Raw genomic sequence first — 12153 nt, forward strand, 5'->3', positions numbered from 1 at the left:
ACCAGAGTTTAGCATCTCCGATGAGGTGAAACCGTGCAAGCATAGACTGATTTGCTACTCCAGTACCTACGGCGGCAGAGAAATAATCGTCCATTGCTTCAATCCAAACTTCAGCATCCTTCTCAATCTTTGAACCTTCTCCTTTAAAGGAGGGAGGTTGCATTTGCTTGAGCAAGAGCTTCTTTTCCTGGATATCAGTGTAAAGCGCATTGGGAAGTGGAGGGTGATTATCCTGGCCATCATTGTAAAAACAATTTTAAGATTACAAGATTCATATTTGCACAACGCTTATTTTGGAGACTAAAACATTGAAATCATTTTATTTCCAAATATTTACAAGGACGAGTTTTATTACAAAGATCTGAGACTAATATAATTAGTCTTATTTGCCATCAAGGGAAATTCCTAGGCTTGACTATGACATAAGGGTAGGCAGTCCACATAAGTGAAATATGAGGGTTCCGCTGTAGTTTCTAAGACTCTAAAAACTGATGGTAAGGGTGGTAGACTCTGGATTGGGGTAGGTCCCAACACAGCTACTCTGTCAGCAGATAAGACCTGCATCACTTGGTCATACACCCAGCGATCCTGAGGTATGCGAATCCCATCTATAGTCACAGAGGTGTCGGCCCTGGGGATACGACGAACCAAAATAAACAGATCATCTTCAACTTTTCAATCCAACGAATCCGCTTTAGATTGGTGGTAAGGTTCCCAATTCGATCTGCTCGGATGAAGAAATATCTCGGCCCATGACTCCAGAAATCTCTACCCCATCCTCTTTCAATACGAGAGAAATGAGGGAGAGACATCTTCTCTAGTATCTGCACCATGGTGTCATAGAACTCGAAATTTGAGGAGTGACTAGCAGTCTCGAAGATGCATTGGAAAACTAGAAACTTCGAGTAGGCATCTTCCTCTTCCTACAATCATTCAAACATCAATTCAACTTGTTTGTTTTAGTAGGATGTTTTTATTAATTAGCATTATGTTAGGTAAAACATTCATTGCAAAACAGTCCTTAAATGGTAATTCCTAGGAGCTAAAACTTGGCTCTGATACCAATTGTAAGGTTCCTCCCCTTATAAAATAGGGGAAACAATTAAGATAGTCCACGAAGTCTTAACTTGGAGAAAATTTCCTATTCATCGACACCTTGACCATGTAGAGATTCAAGGATATGATTCATAGGTAAGACCTAGTCCTATCCCGTAGGGGAAGCGTGATCTTCTAAAAATCAAATCACCCATAGGGTAATTGATCATAAATTGGGCAACTACTAGACTTGATTTCTAGAGGCAACGCTTTTTTCCTCATCCATGCAAGGCACAGCTGTTGCTGGCCTAGTCTTCTAGAATAGAGTTGCCTAAGAACCTATTTATCTAGCGTAGGGCTTTCACTTAATCTATTGGAAAGCTACCCGACTAATCGGGTCCACCCATCTGTAGGATGGTGCCGTCGGGGCATTCCATCCTCCCACTTTTCACCCTACTCATGCGTCAATTTGTTTTCTACTTAATCCTACCACACTGTTTGACATAAATAAACATGTTCCTTAATTAAGGCCCTTTCACAAGGTTTGTTAAAACACTCTTTTTTCCACAATACAATAATGCAAAAACAAGATTTATATAAAAAAAATGTTTATACATGAATCAATTCTATACAAGCCAAACCAGCTCTCTTATTCTTTTCCTTTATACTGTCGATGATCTAGAATTCGGCCTTCCAGCCTCTACATGCTGGGCAAAACCCTACGGGACCATACACCTCATTGTCGGCCCGCCGCCCGCTGGCAACTTAGGACTCAAGCCGGCCTGTCGCCCTCTCAGGGTCCATCGCTCGATCCTCCTGCCCCTCAAAGGGATGTCTGCACACTAGGGTGGGCTTATTCACCGCACTAGCCTGGGCCCTCAGAACTAGGCAGCATTATAATCTCTCGCCTCAATCGATGAACCTTATTCTCCCAATGGTATGAGGGATACCTTGGGCCATTCTCGGGCTTTGTTAACGACGCTGCCCGGCTACACAAGCATGGAACGAAGTTAGTGTCAAAGCCAGGAAAAACTTGCACTCTTTAAAGATAACAATTTCAATGCAATTTATTGAATACAGCATCACACAATTCGTAACTTCATACAATTTTATGTCATTATTTTAAAAAGAAAAGATACACATTTATTAACACTAATATAAAAAAAACTCTTCTTTAAAAGATAACCAAGCTAACCTGGCTACCATTTCCTTGAGGAGCTTGTAAAGGGAGGGTTGAAGCCGCATCAAGAGCATCTTCTCTAATCTCGTTGTTGCACGCTCCTCCCGAGGTAATATTTTGACGTTTTTGGGAAGGGGCCATCTTGGACGTCGTCTTGTAGGGCTCGCTATTGCGGTCGAAACACTCCAGCCTGATCCCAATTCTGAGATCGTTTTCTCACCGTACGAGCAAAGGACCACAGCGCATGAACCCTCTCTTAAGGCAAAAGCCTCTTACTAAAGTCCACGCAAAATGGGGGGGGGGATTGTGAGATGTCCTTAACACAAAAACGTTTTGCAAAAGGACTGAGGGGAGCTGTAAGTCTCTTCACACGTGGGGGGGGGGGAGAAGAGTTAAGGACACTACTTCCTATAGCAAGAGAGGAGGGGGATAAAGAAAAATTGCCTTATCTGAAAAGTGATAAATGAGGGGGTGTAAGAGGGGTGGCTACAAGGAGCGGCTGTACTACAGCAAGTACATTGCACAGGGACGGATGGCGGCACAGCATAGCATAGGCCACAGAAATGCGTGTTGCCCATGGAGCACCTCAGGGGTTTATATAACTATGGGGTACGGGTACGGGTGCTACGCAAAGCAAGGACGAAAGGATGGTGTACTAGCAAAGGCTGTAGATTAGTGGCCTGCATGGGTCTTGGAGAAAGGTATGGTGTTAGTTAATAGGGAAAGGAGTGGTACGCATGTACCTTATCTGGTCAGGGGCAGCATGGGTGTCCACGAAGCGGTACGTGTGGACCACACAGTGGGCGATCGTCCATTGGTTCTTGTGCAGCCATCGTACGGGCACCCTGGTAAGTGTGTACAGTCCAAATTTTGGGACGGGGTCCCCAAATTTGGAGCGCCGGCCTCGATTTGCATGTCAGACCGCCCCGGGGGGCAAAAAAAATTTGATCCGAGAGGTTCTCCTGGTCGTTGGGGTTCAGACCGTTGGTCAATCGGATGCCCAGTCGTGCATTTATTAAGGTTTAAAGGTCGTCGCTTTTTAACTAAAAATGACTAAAATTTGCATATAAGCTTGATCCGGTGTCCGTTTTGGACGTTGTAAAATCTTATATTAGGATAAAATCGCGTGCAGATTCTAAATTTTGGCTCAGAATTTGAAGATTCTAAGTAGAAATGACTCATTTAATAAAATGATTGATTTTTATACCATAAAAACTCTATTACATGGACATTTATTTATTAGTGAAGATGGGTATGTTACATGAGACCCCTACTAGATATGTATGTGAGGGGTGTATTCTTGGTAAAATACATCGGGCATCATTTCCAAAGGATGGATCTGTGAGAGCTGTTAAGAAATTACAGCTTATACATATAGTGATGTATGTGGTCCTATGAGGACACCATCTATTGGGGGATATCCCTACTTTGTCACTTTTATTGACAATTACTCTAGATATAGCTGGGTGTATCCATTAAAGTAGAAGTCAAAGGTTTTTATGTGCTTTAGGAACTTTGTATCCATGGCTGAAAATGCATGTGAATGTAAAGTTAGCACCCTTCGTTCAGATTGAGGGGAGGAGTATATGTCCAAGGAATTTCATGCATATATGGTTGAAAAAGGCATAAGGTATCAATGTACAATGCCATACACACCTCAGCAAAATGGTGTGGCTGAGAGAAATAATAAGTCTCTCATGGAGATGGCATGATGTATGGTGAAAGCCCAAGATTGACCTCATGGTTTTTGGTTAGAGGCAAATGGTTTTTGGTTAGAGGCAACTATGTGCGCAAACTATGTGTTGAACAAATGCCCTACTAAGGCCTTGTAGTCTAAAACTCCTTATGAAGCTTGGCATGGCAGGAAGCCTTTTGTGGCTCATTTGCATGTTTTTGGTTATCTTTCTTATGCTCTTGTGCTGCCTGAGCAACAACACAGTAAGCTTAATGATAAGGCAGTTAAATGCATATTTGTGGGATGGATACAGTTCAGAAAGCAAGGGATATAGACTCTACGATCTGGGCCTCAAAGCGGATTTTGGTAAGTAGAGATGTTGTTTTTGTTAAAAACTAAGTTTAGCCCATGCTTTCATGCAAAAAATAGAAGAATGTATACTCACAGGACATGTTTTGATTCGCTCCTACCTTTGTTTAATGGAGGGCGACCATATGTAGAGCAATTGAATGCTCAACCAAGTGCTAAAATTCAGCCTTTACAGGTGCAAAATCAGATTGCAAATCAGCCTTTTGATGAGGCAATTATTGAGGATGTAGTGGATGAGGAGAGAGTAGCCATAGAAGAATCTAGGCGTATGCCAAAATGGCTTGTGCCATGAGGGATAGCAAGTTGGCAGCTCCTTTACCTTGCAGAACTCGTGCAGGTCCTCATCATGTAGATTATTCTCATGTGGATCATGTTCTCATTTCTACTTTATGGAATGAGGAGGAACCTATTTCCTTTGAGGAAGCACAGGATGATGATCATTGGATGCATGCTATGCAGGATGAGTATAACTCTATACTCAAGAATGACACTTGGTATTTGACAGATCTACCTCATGGCAAGAAGGCCATTAGTACTAAGTGGTTTTACAAGTTAAAATGCAAAGCAGATGGTAGCATTCATTGCTACAAGGCCAAACTTGTTGCAAAGGGGTATGCCCAGCAAAAGGGCATTGATTATATGATGAGACCTTTGCACCCACATCTTGTATGGCTACCATTAGGTGTCTCATTGCTTTGACAGCACATTATGGGTGGAATGTACATCAGTTGGACATTAAGACTGCATTCTTGAATGGTGATTTACATGAGGAGGTGTATGTATCGCAGCCTCATGGTTTTGATGTGAAAGGAAAAGAGTCTAAAGTATACAAGTTGAAAAAGGCTCTTTATGACCTTAAGTAGGCTCCTAGAATATGGTATGAGAAGATTCATGCATACTTGGTTGCAAATGATTTTTGCAACAGTCCATTGAGAGTACCCTCTATGTGAAGAGGAGTAAGGGCACATTTTTGGTCATTGTTCTATACGTTGATGACATGCTGCTCCCACGAGACCCGATATAGATTAGATTTCACCCTTTAAGGCTGATTTGCAGTCATCATTTGAGATGTCAGATTTGGGGCCCTTGCATTATTATTTGCGGATTCAGTTTATGCAACGCAATGATGGCATTGTTATGCTACAGTCTAATATATACTGAAGCTACTGAAAAGGTTTAATCTTGAAGAATATAAACCTGTGGCTACACCTATGGAGACAGGTACTCTATTTAGTCTTCTCAAGATGCAGGGGACTCTTTTGATGCTAGTTTGTATCAGTAGGCTATTGGATCCCTTCTTTATGTATGCAACATGAGACCAGATATACAATATGCGGTCTCACAGTTGAGCAAAATTATGCATAGCCATTGGCAGGCTGCCAACGGGGTTTTCTCCTATTTGCAGGGCACTCAATATTTTGGATTGTTTTATCCAAAGGGGGGTGAGTCACAACTGCATGCGACCTATCTAAAGAACCCCAAAATCAGATGAATCAAAAATCGGATTTGAATCATAAATAAAGGGACTTAACAAGATGTTTCGTATTGATAGGAACATGGATCCAGGTTGTCGTGGTAGAAATGATAATCCCCAACTCGATGAGGAAGAGCTCAACTTGGATGTTCGTAAAACTCTTCATAGCTCGCAGCCTGGGCCTTTCAAGGGTGAAGGGAAAACTTGGGCGAGGCTGTGGAGAAGTTGATCGAAGCAATGAAAGAGTACTTTGATGTCATCGGGTACAATGAGGAGCAAAATGGCTCTTGCAAGGTTGAAGATAGTAGAAATAGCCAGAGTGGCATGGGAAAACCACTACGAGACAAACCGTTTGGATCGGAATACCCAGACATGGAATGATCTCAAAATTTACCTAAGGATGAAGTTCTGTCCTCCTGGCTTTTTGGAAACAAAGATGAATAAATTCTTAGAGTTAACCTAGGGGAGCAGAACTATTAAAGTATATCACCAAGTGTTCACTCTTCTCCTCAAATACTCACCACCGCTGAATGACGAATAGCTGATGGCCAGGTTCATTCGGGGACTGAACGAACCTTTGAATATTTTGGTGAAGAACGCCAAGCCAGTTTCCATGGCCGAAGCCGTGCGGATGGCGAAGGATTTCTCCAAGGCCTTTGATGTCAAGGTCCCACCAAAGCCACCACCATCACCTTTCAAAAGGTTTTTAGTTCCAGAAGGTGATTCCAACCTTCCACCGCCTAAGAGATATCAGGGTCAAGCCCAGGATATGGAAAGTTCCAGAATGGAAGAAATGTCCTTTTCCTGAAACTCAATCCCCTGGAATTCAACTACAAAAGTTTCACCCTTGAACAAGGGAGTGAAATGCTATAACTGTTAAGGATTTGGACATCGCAGTATGGATTGTCCAACTCCTTTTGGATCAAGGTTTTTAGGGCAGGAAAATCAGGGATCAAGATTCCAAACTCCAGCTCCTTCCTTCCAGAGTAATTAGGTTTCTATCCGCCAAAATCAGGGAAATCCCAGAGGTAACCTGCAGTTTCAAACCAAAGTAATGCAAGACCTCTGCCTCAAAATAGGGGAAGTCGAAGAGAGCTGTTCCCAAATCGACCGTCCATGAATGTGATGTGGTCTGAATGAGATGTATTGTGAATGAATGTGATGTGGCCTGAATGAGATGTGATGTGAGTGAATGTGATGTGGTCTGAATGAGATGTGACGTGAGTGAATGTGATGTGGTCTGAATGAGATTTGATGTGAGTGAATGTGATATGGTCTGAATGGATGAGATGTGAATGAATGTGATGTGATAAGATCTGGATATGGGTAAATGCGAGTGGATGAGATCTGATGAGGATATTTGAGGAAAGAAGTGATGAGATGAAAAATGATGTGATTGGATGAGAATGGAAATTTATATGAAATAAATGTGGATTAAGTAATGTTGATTAATGTGGAAAGACCAGAGTTTGTTATAGAAATTGTCTTTATGACCTGTTTTTAAATTATCTTTATGACTTGTTTTTAAATGACTGTTTTATGTCAAGAATGCTGGGGAAGCATTTTGACCATCTTGTGAATGAGGTCGTTGGAGACCTAGCTGATAAAGTTGCAACACAGCTGACGGAGAGTCAACGGAGGATATCTCGCGTAGCAAGGTCCCGGCCGAGGTCTTGACCAGCCTCGGTTTGATTTAAATGGTGAGCTTCCGGTACGGTGGATGAGAGACCAAGGAAGCGGCCTATGAGTAAAGCGCTAGGTGACCTGCGAAGGATCCTAGAGGGTGCTGACCATACAGTGCTCGGACTCTGGGCCGAAGATACAAGTACGTCGCGGAAGATATTAAATAAGGAGTAAGAGTTGTTTTCTAAATTCGGGCATGGATCTAGTTGATTGACCTTACTGGTCCTCAACGGATGAGTCCATGGCTCTTTTATATGGATCCATTGGTGGTTGATCTTGCTGATCTTCAATGGAGATTCCATTTTGATGTGAATATATTGTCAGTTACTATGAGCTAGGAACTATCGAAAAGGTCCCTGAGTGGACATGTGGTGAGCGTTCTTGTTGCCAATGATGCCATAGGTACACCGATGAAGGAATGATTGGAAATAAGGATTTAACCAGAGATTTTGAGGATTATGATCAGTGACACCATGGTTTCTTTAAATGATTATTTTTAAAGATAGCTGATTTTGTGAAAAAGACAATTTCATATCGGGGGTGTGTAAGTGGTGTGACTAGTTTAAGTTTGCATGAATATCCGGCTAGGGGGCCTGGGAGCTCTTTTTCCTGGTACCCGGGACAAAACCTAACCAAATTCCTAATTGGATCCCATCACTACAATGGTTGGGCGGTTGGCGGTTGGCTAACCCATGGGACTGGATGGGGTTAGGCTGGACTGATGGATCCCTAAATTGAGACTCAATTCTGTTATGGTACGATAGATGAAGTAAATCCCATACTAAAATTGTTCTATGGAAAAGAATCAACGGCTGTGCCTCTCAATGAGGAAAAAAGCGTTGGTCTCTATGATCCAAGTGCAATCTTTTCCCTGATCTGACTATGGGACTTGTGGGTTCGGTTAGATCAGTTCTGTTAGATAAGGCTTTTGACTACCTTAGAGAAAAGTTATCCTAGAGGAATCGCCCGTGCTTTCCTAGTAGCAAGGGAAGTTTTTCTGGATTCTGTTTTGGAAGAACCGAGGGATTAGTCTCTTGTCCGGATATCCGTGGTGGGCAGGGCCCCGAGTGTGGGACCCTACCCTGCGCAAGAAGTGCTACTTCCGCTGCTAGCACCCCTGAATTCGTTGCACGGTGGGGACAGGGATCTTACATGGATGATGATGGAAGTTTGGCATGTGTCTCAAATGGTGGTAAGATGCTTGATTGGCATGGATATGTGAGGTACGGGGGGGTCCTCATAAGGCTCAAGATGTGGTGATATAAAGCTCAGTGAGACAAGGCCATAGGGGCCTATGGAGCTCCTTGTGATGCACCATGATGTGGTCCAATTGATGTGGGTAATGAACATGTGGCACAGATAAAAACCCACGTTGGGAAATGGAGCAATGCAAAGGTCAAAACAAAGTAAATCAATGTGAAGATGTGCCTGAAAGAAATCCACGTGACCCTAGAGAAATAAAAAAAGTGCAAAAATCTATGGAATGCCATAAAATGTAATGAATGTTGGTACATCATCTCGTAATGAGATGACCATGGCTCACCCGATATGATCTACCTGCCGATATATCTCTAGTGTTCCAAACAGACAGTTACATTGTATCTGCTTTATATGCTCAGAAGATAGTCCTTCAGACTGGCTTAGATTCAACAAAAGAGAAGCTGCAAAAAGCAAAACAAGATCTGCAAAACCTCTCCATCGTCAAGAGTCGGCACAAACTCTAAAAGCAGAGCAGGTTCGTTTTCACAATATCATTGAGCTCCAAGCCAAAGAGCTGTCATCACAGGCCAAGCAAGACAAGGTGCAGATGCAACAAATCTAGGATCTGTAGAGAAATATACAAATTCTGAGTTGTAAATTCAACAACTATCGAGCCAGCATTTGTTTGTCATGAAGCAACATGAAGCCCAAGCCAAGGCTGATTGGGTAAGTTTGTAAGTCTTGCAGAGAAGAATCAGTGCTCTTGAAGGTGACGATTATCAAGAAGTCTATGAGTTATCTGGTGATGTGGATACTTATGAAGCTCACATTTGGGAACTCGTGTGGACAGTTTATTGAAGAGTTTAGAAACTTATTGAAATGAAACATTGCTCGGGTCAGCTCTGTCAGAGACGACATGATGATGAATCCGGGTGCAGGCAGATCTGGCGGTGGTGGTGGCGGAGCATATGGACCTTTTGGCCCTGTTCAATAGTCGAAAGGCCAAAACACTCAAAAGGACCAAGGCAGACATTAGGTGATCCTCATGGCAAGGGCGCAAGGGCGCAAGGTAGCTCAGATACAGATATTGCTTTGGCCCAACTCCGCATGCAATATATTGTTATTTACAAGCAAGCTCGGGCATTTTACCACAATGTCAAGCAGTATAAGAATGAGGCTGAGGCACTTAGATTGAAAAATTAGCAGTTGGAGGAGCATAATGCTAAACTTGAAAATGAAAAAGTTCATGATTTGACCAAGATTACAAAATTAAAGAGAGAGAGAGATGCAGTCAAAAAGTTGGATCAATATGAAAAAGAACTTTAGCCCATGTAGCATGAACATACAGAGTATGCAAATATGAGTGAAAGGGAACCTGTGAACACCCATATTAGAGAGCATGAACTTGTCTCAGCAATGGAACCATTGTTAAGCCGCTGCCACCATCGATGAGGTGCTCTCTAATATGGGTCTTCACGGGTTCGATGGAATACCCATGGGGATGTTGAAAAAAAGGTAGAGGGAGAGGAGACACACACACATGAGCAAACCCTAATGTATATTGCAAACCACCCTAACCATAGAGGGAAGCCATCCCTTCTCACACAATGCATAAAGCCATAATCCATGATACACAAGACACACTATGAGTTGTGTCCACACACTACTATCCCTAGCTAATGTCCACACACTATGACCAACTAGACACAGTCATTTATGTCTCACACATGTTCCTACCTAACATGCCAGCACATAACACAGCTGGCACAAGCTGACATCGAGCTTGAATCTCAACAACCCCTCTCAAGCTCATGATGATGAAGATGTAGATGAGCTTGGGCTATCAAAGCTCTCAACACTCCCCCTCAAGCTCATCCCACGTACTCCCAACATAGTACGGAAGTACTCAAACTTCTCCCTGCTAAGTGGCTTTGTAAAGATGTCGGCCACTTGCTCTTCAGTCTTCACATATTGTAGATCCACTGTACCATCTAGCACCTTCTCTCTGACAAAATGATAATGGACCTCTATGTGTTTGGTCTGCGCCTGAAACACTGGATTCTTGGCCAACTATATACTGCTCATGTTGTCACAATGAATGATAACTTTGCCATCAATAGGCTCACCCAAATTAGCCAAGAGACTTTTTAACCATATTCCTTCACATGTAGCAATGGCTGCACCCGTGTATTTAGCCTCTGTACTAGATAAAGCAATAGTAGGTTGCTTCTTGCTACTCCAACTCACCACGGCACTTCCAAGTGTAAAGGCATAACCACTAGTAGACCTCCTGTCATATGAGCTACCTACCCAATCAGCATCTGTGTAGCCATGTATATCCAAGCCTTTACCACTCTCATAAAGAAGACCATAATGTGTAGTGGTCTTTACATATCGCATAATGCGTCTCACTGCATCCAAATGAGGTTTTTTTGGGGCTCTGCATAAATTGGCTTACTAGCCCCACAGCATAACTCAAATCCGGGCGTGTGATAGTCATGTAAATGAGACTACCAACCATCTTTCTGTACATAGATGGATCATCCAACTCCTCACCAAAATCAGCCCGCAACTTCACATTCTGCTCCAAAGGTGTACTCATGGGTTTACACCCTGTCATGCCATATTTTGCCAACATATCCAATGCATATTGGCATTGCGCGATCCATGTACTTGCATGGTCTTTGATCACTTCAATTCCAAGAAAGTATCTTAATTCACCCGTCTTTCATGTCGAACTGCCCACTCAATGCCTTCTTGACATGCATCACATCTATAGCATGATCTCTTGTGATAATCAAGTCATCCACATAGATGACAAGTAAAACAATCCCATGATCTGTTTTTTTCACATAGAGTGAAGAATCTGTTGTAGAAACCTGAAATCCAAGGGAGATAAGATATCTGCTCATCTTATCACTCTAAGCACGAGGTTCTTGCTTCAAACCATATAAAGCTTTCTTCAATCTGCATACATGAGTGGGATACTTTGGGTGTACATAACCTTCTGGCTATGTCATATACACTTTTTCTTGTAGATCATTATTTAGAAATGCATTTTTCACATCCATTTGATGCATTTCCCAACCATATAAAGCTTTCTTCAATCTGCATACATGAGTGGGATACTATATACACTTCTTCTTGTAGATCACCATTTATTAGAAATGCATTTTTCACATCCATTTGATGCATTTCCCAACCTTTTGCTGCAGCCATAGCAATGACTACTCTCACTGTTCCCATCTTTGCCACTGGACTAAATGTTTCATCATAGTCCAAGCCTTGGGTTTGTGCATAACCCTTAGCTACCAATCTTGCTTTATGGCATTCAATGGAACCATCTGACTTGCATTTCACTTTGTAAACCCATTTGCAACCAATAACATTTTTGTCCTGTGGTAATGCAACCAAATCCCATGTTTCATTATGAACCAATGCATCCATCTCAACATCCATCAACTTTCTCCCATACATGCTTTCCAATAGCTTCTGTATAGCATGTAGGTTCCACATGCTTCACCAAAGAAGTCATAT

Source organism: Cibotium barometz, chromosome 3 (assembly GCF_041138505.1).
Source record: "Cibotium barometz isolate CiBa-2024 chromosome 3, ASM4113850v1, whole genome shotgun sequence".
NCBI classification, from domain to species: Eukaryota; Viridiplantae; Streptophyta; class Polypodiopsida; order Cyatheales; family Cibotiaceae; genus Cibotium; species Cibotium barometz.